The sequence below is a fragment of the Callorhinus ursinus genome, unplaced genomic scaffold, assembly GCF_003265705.2.
Source record: "Callorhinus ursinus isolate GAN/ISIS: 27379988/994484 unplaced genomic scaffold, GSC_fseal_2.0 scaffold23, whole genome shotgun sequence".
NCBI classification, from domain to species: Eukaryota; Metazoa; Chordata; class Mammalia; order Carnivora; family Otariidae; genus Callorhinus; species Callorhinus ursinus.
In genome coordinates, this window is record NW_027397085.1 from 16,526,616 (window position 1) to 16,548,725 (window position 22,110).

General features: G+C 38.0%; 1 protein-coding gene across 8 annotated transcripts in view; it reads left to right on the top strand.

The window, feature by feature from the left end:
• The window catches only part of PDE4D (phosphodiesterase 4D), a 1,488,864-nt gene that overhangs the window by 1,051,193 nt on the left and 415,561 nt on the right, over window positions 1-22,110 (top strand). The window lies entirely within an intron of this gene.

Here is a 22,110-nt window from a genome sequence, read left to right on the forward strand (position 1 = left end):
TCATTTTCCTTATTTAATGCCTTCATAGTATTATATTATAGGGAAGCTCTAATTGTTAGAAGTTTTTGTTTTATACTGATTTTAAGTTTGCCTGATTTTAAGTCAGTTATGTTCTTAGCTTTGTGCCTAAGAGAAATAGATGGCTGGTTTCACACATCTGGGGATACTGAAATTGTACATAAAATTTTGTACAAACATGCAGTATTCTGGAGAGTGTATCCTTAGCCTCATCAGATGGTCAGAGATCTATGATAAATTAAGAACCACACAGGACTGAGTCAACATTCCTTCCATAGCTAAAAGAGCAAAATAGATTGAACAAGTTAAGTCAATGCCTAATTAGAGCCAGAAAGTTATTTTGATTTTTGGACTCCTAGAACTTGGTAGCCAACTTTGGTGTGATTTCAGTATCATAGGATCATCCAAGCAGCCAAGCTGTTTCAAATTTGTTAGATTGAAACCTTAGCTGCACATTATGTTTCACCTGTGTAATGTTAAAAATACTGATGCCTAGTCCTCTACCTGGTAAATATTGATTCTATTAAATGGTCAGGGTAGGGGTCAAGTCAAGGTGCAGCCAGAGTTGAGAACCACTGGACTGAAAGCTTGAATGAATAGAACATGAAATAGGTTAAGCGCTGTTGGAACAATCAAGATAGGGAAAAAAAAAACAAAAAACCCAGGCACTCTCCCCTATCTTAACTTGTAGAAGAATATTTTACCTATCAGAAAGATACCCCACCCCCCAAATGGATACTTTTAAAAATTAACTTGGTCTTTTGAAATACCATTGTTTAAACTTTAACACAATTTTCCCTTCAAATTACTTAGGGATGAAGTAAGCAATCTTTCTGCTTTGATAACAGTGAAAACTAAAGAGAGTCCAGCTAAGATGGTCCCTGAGAACAGTTTTTATTCTAAAAGAACAAATTAAACATTGACTAGTTATTCATTACAAGTTCAGTCATGAAGGAAAAATATGCATTAATTATTTATAATTAAGATAAACATAAACTATTATAAGTAAACAACTTTGTAGTTAATTTTTCTAATTTTCTACTTTCTGTCGTGCAAATTATGTCTTTTCTCATTACCAATAAAATATAAGGTTGACAAGGGGCAGGGATCTCAATGACAAGTTTCATATAAGTGAAAGAAATCAGATTTCATTGCAGATCTAGCCTATTGAAACAGAACAATGTCAGCTGATCTTTCTGCATTCTTTTTATGCATGCCATTTTATTCTGGCAAAGGAGAGATTGTTATAGATCAACAAGTTACCAATATGACTGTTTTTTCTTTCCCTGGCTTAATTAACTGGCCCCTATTTGACTACTATTCCATTTTTCTTTTTTCTCTTAAAGCAAATCCCTATTCCTCAGTTTCAAGGAACGCGTTGAGTCTTATTTTCCCAGTTAGGAAATGGGATTCCTTAGGTTCGGTTACAAGGCACTATAGTTGATTCTTATTATTTTATAGGTCTTGTTAATTTTTACAAAATTATTTAATTAAATTGATAATTATCTTTAAACCTATAAGACTATCGATACAATGAAAAACAACAACAACCACAAAGTGGAAAATTCCAGCCAGGTTATTTTAGTGGTCATAGAAGCACCAAAAGAGAATATTATATTTACATCTGATTTTTTTTACCCAATAGATTTAGATTTCTTTTTTTTTTCAAGATTTTATTTATTTATTTGTCAGAGAGAGAGGGCGCACAAGCAGGGGGAGGGGCAGAGGGGGAAGCAGACTCCCCACTGAGCAGAAAGCCTGATGCAAAACAGGATCCCAGGACCCCGGGATCATGACTTGAACTTAAGGCAGACGCTTAACCGACTGAGCCATCCAGGCGTTCCCTAGATTTATATTTCTTTGTTTAGAGTCAGCCCATCTATCTCTTGGAGCCTCAGATAGTTAGACCTCAATAATGGTTTAAAATTACTCATTCATCAATTGTGTAGTTATTTTCCAGAATGTATTTATGTAATGTAATTTATTTATTTATTTGAGAGAGAGCACATATATGCATGTGGGGGGGGCGGAGTGGGACAAACAGACTCCACACAGAGCAGGGAGCCCAATGTGGGGCTTGATCTCATGACCCTAAGATCATGACCTAAACTGAGATCAAGAGTCTGTTGCTTAGCTGAATGAGTCACCCAGCCGCCCCTTTCCTTTCTTTCTTTTTTTTTTTTTTTTAGGATTTTATTTATTTATTTGAGAGAGCGCAAAAGCGAAAAAGATGACAGAGAGAGAGAGAGAGAGAGGGAGAAGCAGACTCGCCCCTGAGTGGAGAGCAAGATGTGGTGTTCAGGTCATGATCTCAGGGTCCTGGAAGAGTAGAGTGATATGGGCATTGTTGTTTTCTAAAGTCAGTGGCCCCAGTGAATAGAATTGTTTGGAAAGGAGGCCAAGAACCATTTAGAACAGTTGCAGATGGTGATGGTGAAGTCTTGAGAATGAGGGCATGGCAACAGAGAATAGTGAACCAATTTGAGGAACAGAGGTAAAAGCAGAGTCTGCATGTCTTGGTAATCGATAGGCTCTAGGAGATAAGGCTTAGGATGGAGTTAGAATTGTTCTCAGGATTCAAGATAGGGCAACTAGATAAATCCGTGGGGTATTATTCACAGCAAGAGGGAATACTTACTGGAGGGGAGTAATGGTTAATGAGATCAACCAAACAGTATGCAAAATTAGGAGAACAAGTGGGCCCTGTCTCAGCCCTGAACAACACCAGCTTTGGAACAGGAGGGTAAGGAAGAGGCTGAAAAATAAACTGAGACATGAATAGAAAGTTAAAAAAATGAAGAGAGTTAGGTGTGTGTGGTGGAAGCCAAGAGAAACAAGTGTTTCAGAAAGGAGGTAAGGGGTCAGCAGGTTTGGAAATGTTCATTGACTAATAGAACATACATCACTTGGTGACCCATGAGAGAAATACCCATAGTGGCGGGAGCAGAAACCAGATGATGGTTGTTTATGGTGTAAGTACGAAGGGAGAGTCACAACAGTGGATATAAAGGAAAGTGTTTCAAGATTTGGCACAGAATGAGACGGAGGTATAAAGGTAACTGTACAAAGAAGTAGAAATTGAATAAGGTTGTATCAAAGATGGGAGATAATTGATTCCATTTGAATCCTTATGGAAAGGATTTGATGAAGAGGAAGACGGTAGTGGGGGATAATTGATGAAGCTGGGCTTTTGAGGACGTGAGAGGGATTGAGACCCACAGCCCAGGTGGAAGGAGGGTAAAATGGAAATTGTGAATGTGGGTGCAGCTGAGTTTGTCAGTTTGGTGGCTGGACGTGGAGAACTTTCATTTTTGATGGTTACATTCCTTTTTGAAGAGAAAAATCATCTGCGGTGTGTGGCAAGTAGGAAGCAAGTGTTTGAGAAAAAGAAGAAAGGATATTTTCCATAGTCTTTAGAGAAAATGGGAGAGAGATGATTGATAGTTGTTAGAATTTTAAAATGTATGTAAACTGCTTGGATTATATATAATGATTTAAGAATTATTAGCAGCCTTGCCTTTTTGCATTTTATTTCTCATGCTGCTAAACTTCTTCAAAGTACACAGTCACCCGTTTGGCCACTAGATGGAAATGATGCACTCTCTGCCAAAAGGCTGACCTGCCACGTTCCTTTTGTTACCAGCCAATACTGACTGATAGAATGGTAAATTGACTTACTAACTCCTCGATGTGAACTATTTTCTTTAAAAAGAAATCTTAAATAACACATCCCTCAATTTGACCTACAGTTGATGGGGCAGAGAAAGACTATAGTACCACAACAACCTTAGGAAACACACGAATTGCTTTCACACCAAGTGTAATATGCTCTCACATACCATCTCACCCAAATTATTTGCCTCAAAAATGCTAATCATTTGGCACTAGGAGGCTATTTGCATAGTCAGAATAGAGCTTTGACTTCACATTTTTTTGAAAATAAACCAGAAATTGCATTGCTCTGGATGCCAGTATGGTACATAGAGCCAGAATGCTGGAAAGACAACTTCCAAATGGCAAACACCACATAGAAACTGAATTCCATCAGTTGGCTCCCATTTGGTGAACATATGTATGCTCTTGAGTAAATGAAATGTCAGATATTCATCCAAATCTTTGCTTTTAAAAAGGTCCTGCAAATAGTGCTGTTTAAGTTGAAGTGATTCAAGGAAATCAAGTCATTCTCGGGAGTTTCCTTACTGTTTCATAGTGAAGTTTGGGAATGGGAGTGGACCATGGCTGGTGGCCTTTTCCTGCCCCTGTCAACTCCCTATGTTCCCACCGTGCCCCAGCGTGGTATGTTAGACCGAGAAAACCAACACAAGTAACCGAGTTAACAATACAGACATTCTTAAAGCACGGAAAAGAAAGCTGTCCTTCTGACTCCCGAACTCCTGTGATTTGATAGATGCCTCTGTCCTTGCAAGGGATTTATGACATGTAGGAAAAGGGAGTTCAATATGAATAATTAATATAAAGTTCCCCAGGTGAAGTAAAGAATACTTCTGTACACTTAGATCCAGATTTTGTTGGGTAGGATATTTTAAAAGATTTTTTTTTTAGCATTTTTGAAGGGGTAGATCTGGGAAGAAAGCTACCTAAGCCCGGTGTGAGAGAGCACTGTGGAAAATTCCTGGCACAAGCTTTCCAGTACCTTAACACGACTTGGTAATGAGCCTCGATTCGGAGTGGCCAAATAATTCGCTGTCCAGGACTAAAAGGTGGACTCTTAATAATTTCACAGACAAACAGGAGCAAACCCAGAAACAGGTAAAAGCAGGGCTATCTCAGGCAGAGCGGGGAGGTCATGGGCAATGTGGAATACTCTTGGGGAAGGGGCATTGAAGCCATTCACATTTGAGCACGTGTCTGCAAATGGTAGTATTTGTATTTTTTGGTGCATCACACACGTTGTTATGTGATCAATAATCTTTCAGGTCTCCTATGAAGAAGGTCCTCTCAACCTCCCAACCTGGAATTAGAGTCACCAGACAACACGTGGGTGGGAAGGTGGAGGGTTGAAACAGGTTCACATGGGGAAAAGCTTTTTTATTTTCTATTTTAAAATTTTTATTCCCAAACTACAACATCCTTGCCTTCACTCTCTGGGTTGGCACGGCGGGGGGGAGGGAGGGGGGGGACAACCAGCATTGAGAATCACCACTGTAAAGATTGTTCTCTGAATTGTAGCTGCAATTACTTTGGTTGTAAATTTACATGGATTATGGTTATAATGATCCCGGGAATGATACTCTGGTGTGTTGAAAATTCAAGGAACTTCATTCCCAACTCAACCAGCACTCGGACAGCCCAAGGAGAGGAATGCCTGAGGCGCTTGGCAGAACAGAGCCCAGAGCAGGGAACTGAGAAAAGGGAAACAGGAAAAACCTTGCCTTCAGGGCAGCTGAGGGAGTGCTAAAGCATGGAACTTTGCCTCCAACAGCAGCCAGAGTTCATTACCAAAAACATCATGAAAAATAAGAGAAGGTACCATTTTCTTTGACAAAATCCCATAATCTTTTCCAACTGAAGCTCTCTTTGTCAGCCTTCTTTGTGTAAAGAAAATGAAAAAGCTCTCCCCACCATCTGTTCAGACAACGATGAACTTATTTTTGTTTCTGCCAGTTTAGACTAGTTATGCTGACCCAGACCACCCTGATGTTGCAGGGGCTGCGACCACACTTTTGTTTCTTGCTCTTGGTGCGCGTCCTTAGGCGCCCCATGTTGCTCTCTGTTCCTTACCTTTTTCATTAAGGACCAGCCTGTCCTGGGAAGGCACTAGAAGTAGGAGGTGGCAGGGCCACACAATGGCTTTTAAAGCTGCTATTCAGAAATGCCACAGATCTCTTCCCTTATGCCCCTGGCCAAAGTAAGTTGCACGGCCACGCTTTTGAAAAACCATGAAGCAGGAAGAAGGACCCTTGGATAGGAATGGGTTCAGAAATCCATTAAATATTTTGTAAATAACCTAATCTATCACAGTCTTCCAAATTAGTGACAAAAATGACTTGAAATCTTCACCATATATTCTGTGTACCGCTCTCATGTTGTCCCTAATGTTACTTTGTCATTCTGATAAATTACTGTTGTTTTTCTTCTTAGCTGTGCTTACGAACTCACATATTACCCAGGAGCTCTGTTGTGCAGGTTTCCTTGTCTGTCTCCTTTACTCGATGGTGGGCCCTTGAGAGCAGGAGCAATGTGATGTTCATCCGTGAGTCCCTAGCATGTGGTTGGCTTGTAACAGACACCCTTATAAACAGCTATTGACTGTTAATGAATTAATAGATCCATGAGGGAGTGTTTGCATATGCTTTCTCCACCTCAACACCCCACCCCGCTCCAACAAGCCATCTTGTAAAAGAAGTAGAAATCACAGTGGAATCTTGAAGCATGGCTTGATGTTTGCTAGGTGGAAAGTATGGAGAGGCAAATCCAAGGAAAGAAATGTTGATGGGTTCCCTTGTATTGTTCAGTGAAGGTAAAATTCTTCTTGAATTTTGCATGCTGAACACAAGTCCATGTAACTTCAAGCTTGGTCCCTGCCAAGTCTGACCTATCCCAGAGCACTAAGGAACTGGGACAATAAACTGCCAATGCTGTACCCAGTCTGACAAGTCTAACCCTTATTAGATTCTCAAGAAAACAGATCTTGAATCACCTGTACAGATGACATAAAGTCACTAAAGGAATATGTAAATTAGTAACATTTTTCATGATTTTTGATGTGACATTTTATTAATTGTTTACTCATTAATGAAAATCTGTCCTGTCAAAAAGTCTAAATACAGCATTAACATCTGACATTGACTCTGGAAATTAAATTTTGTTTTACTATTTTTAAAACACATATGAAGAGAAGAAAGGGAGAGAGAGCGACTAGAACAAACCAGATTTTATACATTTAAAACATTGATCAATGCAGATTGAGCCCTCCGAAATGATGCCTGTGGGAAGCTCTCCCCTTCTTCTAGGGATTTGCCATTGTACACATGTTTGGAGGGTTCCCCTTTTGAACTTCCCTTCAGAGCCTGGGCTACACATTTTCTTTTTAGTTCTCTGATGACACATCTCCATCTGCTAAGGTGGATCTGATTCTGTGATGCTGCCAAAAGTTCTTTGGCATTAAGTCTGATGATTAAAGCGGATGATCCACTTAGCTAATGTTGTCTGGGTCAAATGGGAAGTGACTATAAAATCAAGAAACTGTTTCCTCGTGCACACTGGAAATGGCTGTAATGATAATTCCTAAGGGATTAGCCAGAAATGTCATCAGCCCTGGTAGCATTCACTCAGCAGGCAAGCTCTGTTCATCCACTGCATAGTCATTCTCATTGTTTTATAGGCAGTTTACTTAGTAATTTCTTGAAATTAATATTAATAAAATGATAGGTTATTTGTAATATTTATATGATATTTGAATACATAAAAGATTACACACATATGTATATATACACACACATATGCATTTATGTATATATACACAAGCCCAATTAGCAAATGAAATTATTCTTTTACAGCTGTTTTCAATTTCCAAAAAAATCCATATTATGCTCTGAAGCAATTACTTTATTATATCAGAAACCCCTAACTAGCAGATAATACCAGATAAATTATTTCATTATTGGATATTGTATCTGTAGACTGATGGAGCTTCCTTTATACTCTTCAAACTCGGCTATATATTACCATGTGGGATAGTCAGTGACAAAAGACTAAACTATCTGTAGTGTGCTATGTATCACACTTTCTGTTCTTTAGCATTTCTAGCTATTAAAAATATATTATCCTGTAGGACAGAAAGAGATGCATTTTTCTAAAGTGTTGTGTGTCTTCTTTGTACAAATATTGTAAATAAATATATACATATGTGTATAAGCAACATAAAATAACATAATTCCCAAACTGTGAAATTTTCTGCTATGAGTCTGAAGCATTTAATTAAGACTAGCTTTAAGCTGTGTCTTCATGTCTGAAAGTATTTGAAAAGTACAATTTTGACTAAATCATTTGGTATTATCGAGATCATGCAAATAGTCTTCTTAAATTCTCATTAAAGAATTGACTGTCTTTACAATTGCAATAAGATCTATATATTCAGGCAGCTTAATCTGCAATTTCATAGCATATAAATGTTGAAAACAGAGTTTTCAGAAACTTCGGACATGTCACCATAAACCAGACCCAACAATACATGTCAGTCCCTCTGAAAAAGTATTTCCTGGCATAAACTCAGTACGTGTTTCTTTCTTTGTTTTTTTTAAAGATTTTTTTATTTTATTTGAGAGAGAGAGAGAGAGGAATGCATGCATACGAGTGGGGGGAGGGGCAGAGGGAGAGACTTCCAAGCCCCCTCCCCACTGAGCACAGAGGCCTACCCAGGGCTCCATCTCAAAAACCTATGAGATCACGACCTGAGCTGAAACCAAGAGTTGGACACTTAACCGACTGAGCCACCCAGGCGCCCTTATATGATTCTTGAATATATAAAAAACGTCCTATCAAATAATTCCTTCTTTCACAAAAAGTGATTATATTTATTGATCTTGGTCTAAATACAGCTCTGTATTGGTAAATTAAAACATTCTGTTTAATTGTATAGTGAAGAGTTGCAGATACATACAAACGAGGTCATGCCAGGGCTGTGGTAAAGCTCTGTACAACTTTATAAAGAGCTCTTTGTTGAGAGGTGAAAATCGTTTCTGGGAATGGCAAGATGTGGTGTGAAGGCCAGGACTCTAGCTGAGTGCTAATGTTTGGATTAGAATTTGACAAGGTGATAGCAGATATACTTCTTTCCCACCTCCGAGTTTCACTTGAAACGTCTTCAAGACAAGCACTTAAAGAAGCCAGGAAGAAACACATCAGAGTTGTGTAGCTTGGGTGGGAGTTGCATCACATTGAAGAACGCCTGCCTTGTCCAAAGAAGATAGTGAATGGTCTACTCTGGTTTCAAGTCACCATATAGGAATGGATTGGGGGGGAAGGTGTCCCACATTTTAGACCTTATAAATTTTCAAAAGAATTCAAAATCTCAACTTTTTTGTGGCATTTCCTGTGTGCCTTAAATATTGGACTAAAAGAAAAAATAACAGTGTGTCAGTCAAACCCAGGTCTGCTAGCCGTGGATGGCTCAAGGACAGCCAGCTCACCTACTCCATCCTACACCCTGTTGGTGCTGGAGTGCTTCCCTGTGTCCCCTTTTGTGGAAGTACTCTCTGATTTATCTTCAGCTCTGTGTAAGGCCAGAGGTCTATAGCCAAGCCCTGGATTTACTTCTGGTACCTTTAGAAAATGCCCAGAAAGGTTCTCCTATTTTTCTCACCATGCTGTAAGGATAGGTAGCCCAAAACAAAAAGGCAAAGTGCCTTGGCTCTTGTGAGCCTTGAAACGGTCAGGTCAGTTCTAAAATTAGGGTGTATTTCATGTGAACGGGGTATCCCTAAAGAAAGGCACTAAAGAGTGGGATAAGGTACTTTCCTACTTGATCTCAACTAATTTAGTTCTTAGCAATTTGCTAAATAAAGTTGGCCTCTCATGGTAAAAACCCACTGTACCACCCAAGAAAAATTGTATATTTTCTCTTGTTTGTCTCTTTTCTTTTTTTCCCACCCCCAGACTAAATTTTGTGACTCCCCCCCCCCTTATTACCTGTTTTCTGTTACTTTGTATTCAAAAAGTCGGGAGAAAGAAAGGGATACTTCTCAGTTGACTAAGGTTATCTCTTCCAATATAAGAGGGCAAAAATATAAGGAAGGATTAAATGCTAAATAAATCCACTCTGCTAATACACATTTGTGGTTTAAAAAATACCCTTCGTTGAATAATTTAAAATATGCTTATACCATCTGTTCTCTTGGGTATTAACATTATCCACGATAGCAAAATAATCACGTTAAATAAATTCTAGATACTGTACTCTCGTTGATAATAGCAATGACATTGGAAATGCAGATGACCTAGGCTTTTTCTCTCTCCATGTAATTATATCATTGACTTTTCCCATGTTGGAAAGGAGAACAACTAAGTACATGCTTCTTCTTAAATAGACTGTCAGTTCAGAAATTCTAACATTTCTTTTATGGAAATAAAAAATCAAGTGCAAACATATGCCATCTTTGAAGGTAACATTATATAACCATTTGGGCATAATATTTGCTGTTTTATCTACTTCTTTATGTAAATTCATAAGAGAAATGATCAGATTGTCTTATGCATATTTTAGAACTGTGCAGTCAATCATCTTCTGGGATTCTGTTGTCTGTCTGGAAAGATCTAGAGCAAGAGTCTCTGTGTAAACTGAAACGAGTTTACATCGGGGTGGATATTGATCTTGCTCTCCCTGAGCTCTTACAACATTTCATGTTTGAGCCACACACTAATGTACTCTCTCACAATGACAGAAAATTTATTCATGTGTTTGAGTCTTTCTTCTAAAGAATATTGTAAGCTTTGTGAAATTGGGGACCATTTATTCTCCTTTTGTGTCTCTCATTCTGCTGGACTTTTCTAAGGGCCAAATAAATAATGAGTAAATGATTTTTAATGCTGTAAAATAGGGGGAAAGTTTTCAAAAAAGTTGTTGCTTAAGTTAGCACATGTTGTGGACGGGTGAAGGTCAATGACTTCTTTTATCCACACCTAATTCAGGTGTATAAACTGTTTATTCTTAGCCAGGGTTCTTCCTGTGTGAACTTCTGTGGCATTAGGGTGTAGATGAAAGGGACCTTGAGGACATTTTGAAAGCCTTTCCAACAAATGCCTGGTGCTCAATAGGCCTTTCCTGCCAGGTAATCTCCCTATATTGCCATATTCCATTTCTCCGCTTTTCTTTAAAATCCCACCTTCTTTCTTCTTCTTCTTCTTCTTTTTTTTTTAAGATTTACATATTTATTTGAGAGAGAGAGACAGAGGTATCAAGAGAGAACATGAGTGGGGAGGAGGGGGAAAAGCAGGCTCCCTGAAGAACCAGGAGCCCGATGCGGGGCTCCATCCCAGGACCCTGGGATCATGACCTGAGCCAAAGGCAGATGCTTAACGATTGAGCCACCCAGGCACCCCAGTCCCACCTTATTTCTTAAGAGAGGGTAGAATTAGGTAGACATCTTTGCCAAACATCTCTGAACCATGCATTAAATCGGCTGTGTCTTCTCATCTCTAGGCAAAATGATACCAATTTATTTAAACATTCTCAGTCACAGTATCTTCTCCTATGAACGTTCTGTGAGTGCCCCTCTTCAAACCGAGAGAGGTCTCTCACTTGGTCAGGGAGTCTATACAGGGAGAGTGAGCTCAAAGACCCTCATGCCTTGATCCTTTTCGTCACTCATTCATTAGACCTTGCTTTTGTACTGAGCTGTTAACTTGTTGATTTATCAATGAATTATCGGTGATATAACACTTGTTGTTGACAATGCACATTTTCATTCCCCTTTTGTATACACTGTTTGATGTTCACCACAAGTTACACTGCCTTGGTTCAACTAAATTGGTTTTTTGTATTACAAAATATCCATATTCAATTTAATATCTGAATGATCGTCCAAGATGCTACCTAACATTTCTTTGACTTCTCTCTCACAAAGCATTCGGTCTCATTAATAAAAATGTCTAGGCCCAAAGCCCATTTTTATCATTTGCTTTTCCCAGTTCACACAGAATTAGTCATATCTCCCTGTTGTGTGGGTAAATCAGATAAAGGCTGTACAAATACCATGTTTTTATTTTGGTAAAGTATTTGAAAAAATCCCTTGTGGTATAGTTGCAGATAGAGTGGACATATGGGCTAGTTGAAAATGCAGTTAAATGGACTTATTCCCAGTTGAACAACATAGATGAGAAATAATGAATAAGGAGTAACTGTTTTCCTGGATGGAAGCTTATTCATCCAATCAAAGGTACAGAGAAATGGACTTGAAAGTGATGTGAATACACTGGAATGCGATGTCAGGATTAGCAATTATATACGTTTGCTAATCAAAATGACTACAGTTTCAAGTTCGCAATTAATCTGAACTGGACAGTGGAATCCTAATGGAAATGGTACATGAATTAAGAGTGTGAGGAGAATTGTCTTAAACCTCATTCATAGATTTACAATGAAGAGAGAAACGGAGATGATTGTCCCTTTCTGCCCCAGAAGAGGCATACCACACCCGGAATGTCAGTTTAATTTCAGATATAACAGGTTAAGAGGAATCAACAAGCAGGAATAAGTCCAGAAGCATGATAGGAACAACGAAAAGAACTGATCAAGGGGCCTGGAAAAGGGAAACTGGAACTTTTCTTTAGATGATCACCAGGCTGTCATATTAAAAAAAAAAGAATTAGGCCTATGTTAGAATGATTCCAAGTCTACAATTAAGAGACAGTACTTCTAGAAAGGTGAAAATTAATTTGGTACAAATGACTTTGTAATATTTGGATCTGCTCCAAGTAAGCATGCTGCCCCATGAAGCAGGGTGGACCTCATACCAAGATGCACTCACCCGAGAGCAGATACTTGCTTCTCCCTGGAGAGTGTTCATGCATTCGGAAAAGACTACATTTCCAATCACTTCTAATAAACCTTTCAATTAGGAGAATTGATTTTATGAAAAGTCCTTAGCATCGTGCCTGATGTCATCAATTACTCAGTAGATATTAGCTATAATTGTTATTGGTAGATGCTAATTTATGAATTTGTAGCTGACTATTTGTCTAAGGGGAATAAATAAAGAGAAGGCAACTCTTTAAAATTTTAGCACAGCTTCTGTTGCTAAATAATTAAGGTAATTAATAAGGGCCTGTGGTACATGTAACTGATTTACTCTTCGTTTGTTACCACTTTATGGTTTCTATAATTGCCTTTACATTCTATATTGCCTAGATGGGGGATTTGTTCATCAAATTTAACAGGAAAATTCTAAGCACTTGCTAAATCACAGTTGCTTATATTAAATTATCTAGTGACTAGCATAGCAATAGTCCATCAACAAAGGAATGAATCATGTCAGGAAAAAAAAATGCATCTCTTCCATTAATTAAGAGGAATGTTTCAGTTAAGGGGGTTGTAGAATCTTAGGAGCGGTAATATTCTAGGTCGTGTTAGCTTTGTTGAATTTTTTTCTCAGGTGATAGATTTGTTTACCTCTCAGGATTGCAGCTGCTCTCTGTTGAAGGCATTCACTAGTTCACTCACTTATTCAGCCAACAAGTGATGTACCAGCACTAACTGGGCCTGCACCTGTCTCCTCACCTCTGTATCAGTGTCCTTTCCCTTTCTTTCCTTCTGAATCGGTCACTAGAGGAAGAGCATACCCTCAGACACCTCAGAGCCCCAGACCCTGACCCTGAGGCCCCTGTCCCTGAACTCTTTATGCCCCTTCCTGCTGCATTTTTCTTCCTGTCATTTATCACCTCTCTTATATAATTTACTTACCTGTATGTCCATCTACCTGCCTCTACTGGAATGTCCATTCCATGAAGGCAGGAATATTTGTCTGTGTTATTTGCTCCCAGATTCCTAACACCTAGAATAGTGACTTGGTAAATATTTGTTGAATGAACAAATAAAGCTTAAATGTCACGGAAACTGATACTAGAGAGGTGTCATGTATCCTCCGGGGTTACCTAACCCGTTTTTGGCAGTGCAGTGTTGTGAACCAAAGTCACTTGGCTTCAAAACTAGCATCCTCATTCTTGATCTCTCCCTCGAGTACAAATCACTCCAGAATTTTCCTGCTCTGTGGATTTGAATGCAAGGGGATAACTTTTGCTATCATCTGAACTTAAGAGACTATCCAGGTCGGTGTTTATCTACCTCACCCATGTCTATGCAGAACACTCCCTTTACGTTTTGTTTTCTCCCTGGATTTGTTCAATCTGGTTAAATCTATCATGAGTTTCCCTATTATTACTGTTATTGTTTCTTGAATCGTTAATGCAGATCCTAGAAACAGTGCATGCAGTGATGGATTTAGAGAAGCAGTAACGAGTAAGACCCAGTGTTTGCCTTGAAGCTGTTTTCAGTCTAGTGGCTGAGGCAGCCTTGTACAGGTGCAGTCTCAGACCCAGATGATAACCAGACAACTTATAACCCAAACAGTGATACTTTTGAGAATCAAAGGAAGCACCATTTAGTAGTCACACTGGCACAACAGTTTATGCTCTTCAGGCAAACTGAAGAATATGGTCCCCTAGTTTAAAAAGTTAACTATAAAACGTGGGGTGCAAGTTCTTTTTCTAACAAATAGTTACTGAGCATCTACTATATGGAGAGCAATGTACCAGGCACTGGGGAGAATTCAAAGATGAGTAAGCCACGGATCTGACCATCTTGTGCTTTATAAGCCACATGGGAGAGAGAACATTAACAACACAATATAAAGAAGTAAATGATGGCTGAAGCTAAGTGTAAGCTTGATGTGATACTAGCCAACCACAAGGTTTCAAATAGGATCACTGATACTGTGCCACTTTTCATTTCTATCTCATAGGTGGTCATTCGAAGTGCATCCTGTCATGATACATGAATTGGACGTTGAATGGATTGTGTGACTTTTTCTAGTTAAGAGTCAGACCATTTGCTTCTGTGTATATATAGAGTAAATGTTCAACTCCTGCTGGCTGGCTGGCCGGCCAACTGACTGAGGTAGAGGAATGAATTGATGTATTTTTTAAAAATCATCTAGCAACCAGATGTAGAACAATCTTTGCCAAAGACACCCCCCTCTTTGCTTGACCAGCTAGTTTTTTTGCTTGACCAACTGGAGGAAGAACTTACAGCATGATTAATTTTCATCTTCAGATTTTGTAATGATATAAGACATCTGGTTATTTGGAAATAAGCTTAAACGTGCTTTAATTCTTTCCACTGGTTCCTACTGTTGGAAGTTCTTTCCCAGCTGAATTTTGGCAACAGTGTATATCTTGGCAAGTAGACTGTGCTTTTTAAGGATGAAAGTGTGGGAAGTAGTATAGGACATCTGTTGAAGAAGTCATGTTGTCACAGCCCATTATGTATATTGAACTCATTTGTTTCCATTCCTATACCTTTTAAAGCAAATTGTCACCCCATTTAACATTCAAACAGTTTACTAAAAAACTTGGAGATATGAATTGTGTGGGCCTACCTGAAATTTCAATGAATGAGCATCATTTTATTCAGTTGATTTGATTGCTACTTTAACTCAGCCTAAACTTCGGATATCTAATGGGTTTGTTAAGATTATCAGCTGTCATGGGCAGTTATTGGGAGTGAAAGTGAAACCAACAGAATTTCCTGTCCTTGGATTAAACAAAACTGAGGACAAGCAGAAATAACTTTTCACTCCTGATTTCTTCTTCTAAGGTATTAATAATGCCTGGTTCAAGGGCTCTTCTCCCTTACTGCAGTCAGTTTAATAAATTTAACTTTATGTGATCAATAGATTTCTGCTGGGCTTTTGAAGAATTGAAAGTTAACAAATAAAATAAGAATTTGAGAGAAATTGCTCCCAACGGGGACTCTACTAGATGAATAAGACTTTTTTTAAGAAGCTGAGAACCTTTGGTTCATTCATCCCCAAATTGCCTTCTTTTGAAATGAAGCAGCTTATTGATTTAAATAAAAATTATCCTTGCTATAAAGTTGAATTAAGCCTAATGACTTCCTGATTTATGGTGCTATATATTCTTTAAGTTCTAAAAGGAATACACAGTTGAGTCTTGTTGGTTTTCACAATCTGAGGAACTGAGTCATGCTTATAAAATTTCCAAGAGAATAATAATTTATACATCATAATGGCTAGCACTGTCCTTTATAACTGAAGATATAGCTGGTCTAAGAAAAACACCATTTCCACGTGACTCCCATTTTCTAGATATCTCTACTTAAGAAGCCAAATTGTAGATCAGGAAGTTGCTTCTGAATGTCAGTCAGATCAGGGAGAATTGTATCTTCTTAAGAAGGTATTAAGCTTTTTCACTTTCCACTATATTTCACTTTATAATTATTCTTTAAGAATTTGTCCATGGGGTGTCTGGGTGACTCAGGCAGTTGAACTTCTGACTCTTGATTTTGGCTCAGGTCCTGATCTCAAAATTATGGGACTGAGCCCTGCTTCAGGCTCCAAGCTCAGTGGGGAGTCTGCTTGAGATTCTCTCCCTGTCCCTTTGCCCCTCCCTCTACTTGCGTGCTCTAAATAAATAAATAAATAAATAAATAAATAAATAAAATCTTTAAAAATTCCATATAAATAACTAAATCAAGTTAGTTGGATTTAGAATACTCAACACTGTTGTTATTATAAATGAATTATTTTTTTCCAACGTCAGCAAGACCACTAGCCCCTCTATTTGTATTTACAGTTAGCCTATTGTCCTCCTTTATTTCACTACATTTTCAAAGTACTATAATTGCCAAAGTTTACAGATTTATTTTCGTTGAAATATGTTACTAATAATAAATAAGGGAGCACTTTAATAAACCTTAATGGTCTAAGTTTTTGAAAACATTCTATGGGCTGTGAATTTCATCCATACTGTGATTTCTTATTAGCTTTAGCTCTAAAGGATACCCAGATTTTAGGGCCTCCCTTATTTACAAGAACTATATTCTCTTTTAGTTTGCTAATCAAATTAGAGTAATTCTTTGCTACTTCTACAGCTGTACATGAAGACATGCAAAAATGCCACAGACAGCAAACACAAAGAAAAAGTCATCACTGTTTCTCTTACTCTCTGGTATGTAATGTGCTAATTGATCACAATCAAGACTTTTTATTTTTAGTTGATAGAATCCAGATTTTGAAACTTTAATAACAACCCCATTTTTGTTATTAAAATAGTTAACACAAGAGACATCTAGAATATTTAGATAACATAGATGGGGAGAAGAAGAAAATTAAAATCATACATTTTTTCCTATCCAGGTATTTTTTTATATTCAATGTATATTCTTTTTATTCTCTTATTTTTCAATGTATGAATATATTTTTCCTTGGTCAAAAATAATCTCATTCTGTTATATTGTGTTATAACTTAATTTTTTACTAAGTTGATGTTTATGAATACTTCTCCATGTCCTTAAGTATTATTTTTAAAACAATTCCCAGGGTGTCAAGTGAGATGTTTTGTCTTCATAAATTCCCATGGAGGATGCTATATACTCTATCCATACTTTATTGACAATTCAGAGCAAATGTTAGCATAAGAAAAACTCTGAGAACTGCTTCCTTGTAAAGTCTGTCTTTATTTAACCTAGAATTTCCCAAATGTATGTGGCTTTGGAATTCATGTGTATTTCTCTGTGCTTATGTGTTTAAGTTACTTATTAGCATATCTTAGTATAGACATAAAGAAGTATTTCAACACAGTCCCTTTAATGGGTTTATGATATTTACATTAAGTGGATATTCCACATTTTATTTGGGCATTTATTTGGACATTAAGGATATTTCACTATTTTGGAAAACACTGTGGACTTCTGGAATTCCCTTCTGATTGAAGCCATTTTGTACAAGCTGTGTGAAATGTTATATGTTCAGTATTTAAGAAATGGGTTATCAGACGAGACGCCTGGGTGGCTCAGTCGGTTAAGCATTTGCCTTCGGCTCAGGTCCTGGGATCAAGTCCTGCATCAGGCTCCCTGAGCAGGGAGCCTGCTTCTCCCTCTCCCCTACCTGCTTGTGCTCTCCCTCTCGCTCTCTCTCTCTCAAATAAATAAATAAAATCTTAAAAAAAAAAAGAAAGAAATGGGTTATCAGAAAAGTCAAATGTATTAAAACAAGTAGCTAACCCTTAATAGGGCAAGATTGATTCATTAATTAATTTTGAATTTGCCTGTTCTCAAAGCAGAGAACATGATTAAATAAAGCCATAATCGCAAGCTTATTCAAGTGCTGGAATAACTACTTTTGACAATTTTTACTTATTGAACTGAAATTGTCAACCCAGACAGACACATCTCCATCACCTCCAACTAAAATCCATATATGTCCCTCACTCCCTGAGAAGAGACATTGCTCTCATATTACGGTGGGTGCTGTTTGTGAAATATTTCTGTCTGCTAGCATACGGTGAATAGTGCCTCTACTTCCAATGTATTTCAATGGCAGATATTTTTATTATTATTCTGGAGGAATAGCTAAAATGAGGGAGTTAAGGAGAGAGTTAAGCAGGTTTTTGGAACATCCAGCACCTTGTAATTTCAGCAGCTTTATTTAACAAGTAAGTATTGTTCTGGGCACTGGTATTGCAAAGTACAAATAAAGCCGAATATCTGCCCTCCAGAAACTATGGTTCCAAGGTGAGGAGTTATAAATATATCAACAGCCATGAACCAGTATGCTCTAGTCATATGTAGATGGGGGAAATAGGTAGGAGGCATCTAAATAAAACTGAGGAGCGAAGAGTAAGTTTTGGGGAAAAGATGACACTTAGAAACAGCCACTCATAGAAGGGAGACAGAAATGTTCTGGCCATGAGGGCTTATCATCTTTGAGGGGCCAGTGGTGTGAATGAGCAGGCTGTGTGCAGGAGATCACCAGGGTTACTTGTGGCAGAAACAGGAGCGAAAGTCAGAGCATGACCCTAGGGAATCCCGGTGCTAAGCTTTGGAACTTCAATTTTTAACTTCATCACTAAAGAAATGGGGAGCCATTGAATGATTCCAAGCAAAGAGAATCACATATTCAGATTTTCATCTTATAATGATCCACATGGCATTCAAGTGAAGGATAGAATTAAGGAGGAGAAGGCTGAAAGTATTAACTCTAGGCAAATTATGGGGGGCAAAGAGATAAATAAGAGAGATAATGAGGAAATTACAATCTGTGGAGAGGGATAATTTGGTCTGATCTTTGGAGCCAGATTAACTGGTTTCTAACTCTGACTCCACCACTTAACATGCTGTGTGACCTGGGTCATGTGTCTCATTTCTCCTTTGCCTTGTTTTGCTCATCCACAAAATTAGCATAGCAAAAGCATCCAACTCATACAATTTTATGAAGATTAAAGGAGCGAATTATTATCATTAACAATGTCCAGCGCCATAAAAATCATCTGATCGATATTAGCTCTTATTTATTGTTACCATTAATACTATTGTTAATATAATGTTGTAATAATATAACATCATTATAATTTTATAATAATGCAATATATTATTTTTAATATAATATTATATTATTTAGCATTCATGTCTCTAGGATTTGTGGCCTGATTAGAAGTTATTGTCTTATGGTTGGTTGAATGGGATAGTGTCAGAGAACACAAAAAGAAATGCATTTTGAGGGTAGAGAAAGAGAATAGATGTGAATTCCATTCTAAATGCTGGAATGAGGTACCGGTGGACTTCCAAATGGAATTTTCTCATGAGCATTTGATTATAACAGCAGAAAGGTATGGACTATGGAAAAAGATGTGCAAGTTTTTGACCCCAGGATTATTGCTCTCTGGTGTGGGGAGTCTTTCCCAGCCATAAACAAAGGGAAATGATTCAGTCATTTCTTATTCTCTGACATGGTCATGAACAGATGACATCCTCATGTCCTGAACGAACTCCTCCAGCTTTTAAAATTGCCAAATTCAGGCTAGGTTAGAACTAACAGCTGAAAAAATCATCTTTAATAAATATTAGAATTATTAGAAAAGTCCTGTGGCCTCAAAATGTTGCTTGCTAGCAATTGCTTTTAATTGCTGTTAAGGACATTACTAACATCGCAACCTCTAATGCACTGAAAAATATTGATGTTCTAGATAGTCTGGTGTGATACTTGCCCTTGTTTGCGTGTTCTCAAGAGCTTAGAATCATGGGAGTGATGAGTGAGATTTGATGCTGTGCCCATCCCACCACAGAAATCCCAGTATGCAAAAGCAAACAAAATGTCAGTGGGTAGGCCTGACCATTCCTTGGAGTGATTGGAGCCCTATTTTGCTGTAAACTCGTTACAGACTGTGGTTTTAATCTGTAGATGAATTTAGGTTCCCCAGTGTGTTTTTATTTTCTCAAAGAAAAAGGCTCCAACTACCTCCACCCAGCCTCAGAGAAAGGGAATTGTGGAAGACAGGAGGATTTGAGTTTCCCTCAGAGGCCACTCCCTGCTAATGGGCCAGTGTTCTCACAAATTCTAGATTCTTGGCGGGGTGGATTTTAGCAGTAATCTCTTCTCATCCCAATTAAGTACAAGTAATCCCCATGAGACCCTGCGCCGCTCATGGTAAATCATTGACCAGGTACAAGCAAAAATGTCCCTGCTAAGAAAACCAAGGAATCCAACCAATACCCATCCCAGGACGCGTATTTCCCTCCCATAGAGGTTTATGTCTTACTCTTCACTTTTTTATTTTTTTTCCTTTTTAGGAAATTCTTATGTGAAGCAGCTCTTATTCTCTAATGCTGGACAAAGACCCTAAATTAGCTTACAGTTAAAAATACTGCGCATTTGTTTTTAGGACTTTTAAGATGAGGCAGTGGGTCCAAAGGGCCTCGTAAATTCAAAAAACTAAATTACACACAGTTGTGCATTGCAATCAAGTGCTAGTCATTAAGCACTACCTCCACATGGTAAAATTATGCGACTTGCCCCAAATTATGAACTATAATCCCGATTAAGAAAGAGTAGAAACACAGCTGGGACTCCCTCCCTATTTTATCTTCTTTAATTATGCAAATTAAGCAGCAAATTCTCTCTGTTTTGCTTAGATTTTTTCTCATTTTGATGTAGAGGCTAGATTTTTGGTTGGTAGGTATTAGTTCAGATAGACTGCTCTTACCTTTGTAGGCACCTTAATAACAGTTTCCTATTAGCCAGGAAATGTATGCAGTCCCTGGGCATTTTGGAGAGCTGGCTTTGAACATCAGTAGATAGTGTTGTCAAGAGTATGGGGAAGTGGACATCTTTCTGCATGACTCCTAAGAGGGTGAACTGCTGGAGCCTATTAAAGGGAAAACTGTATGTAGTTTGTGATCTTGCAACCTAGTTCCAGAAATAAAAGCACCAAACAGTAAGAAAATATATTAACAAATGTGTTTATTGTTTATAGAATTTCAGAATTATATGTCTGCCAGTAAAGGATTGGCTGCATAAATAACGCATCTATTCTATGGAATCTTATGTAACTATTAAAAAGAGCATGCTAGAGCTCTGCATTTACTGAAAAATCGTCCATGATTTTTTTAAGTACAAAAATACTTAGGATTATGTATAGTATAAGCCTAGTTTGCACAAAAAGGAAGGAGATAGGTGTCAGTGTGTGTGTCTTATGTATATATTATGTGTCTACATATACATTGATACAATTAACATAAAAGCTAGGATTAATAGGAAGGAAAAGACAAGCATTTTTTATTTGTACACTTCTGTGTCATTTTAGATGTTAAAATGAGCATGCGTCATTTCATAATAAAAAAAGTATAAAAAAAGAGAATCATTGGACAGAAATGCTTATTATGAACTGGAAAACCATCTTCCCTTTTGAACTTAAAAAAAAATTCTGAATTTAAATGATGTCTGTTATTTAAACCCAAACAGTGTCTGAACTTGGCCACCACACAACGGAATATGGCTTTCTCTCAGCAACTTTGTGTTTGCTCAGGTCCGGACTCTTAAATAAATAGGTTGTGTTTATTCAAATCCTAGATAAGAAATCATTTTCAAATATAAAAATTGCCCTTCAGAGTACTCTGAACTCCTCCTATCTGGAGGCTCCACACGAGGGCCTCAGCGGTTTTGTTGCTAGAACTGTAGGAAATGGGGTAAGGGCTAGCGAGAACTGTGGGCAGATTAAAGCTGGACTTGGCTCTGACACCACCACTTTACGTGGACTTACTTGGTGTCATTTGCAGTTTCTCCAATTTGTCTCTCGTTGTTACGAAAAACTGACTTACAAACAATTGTTAAAGAATATCCTATCAAGGGGCGCCTGGGTGGCTCAGACAGTTAAGCGTCTGCCTTCGGCTCAGGTCATGATCTCAGAGTCCTGGGATCGAGCCCCACATCGGGCTCCCTGCTCAGCGGGGAGCCTGCTTCTCCCTCTGCCTCTGCCTGCTGCTTCCTCTGCTTGTGCTCTCTCTCTGTCAAAAATAAATTAAAAAAAAAAATTAAAAAAAAAAAAAGAATATCCTATCAA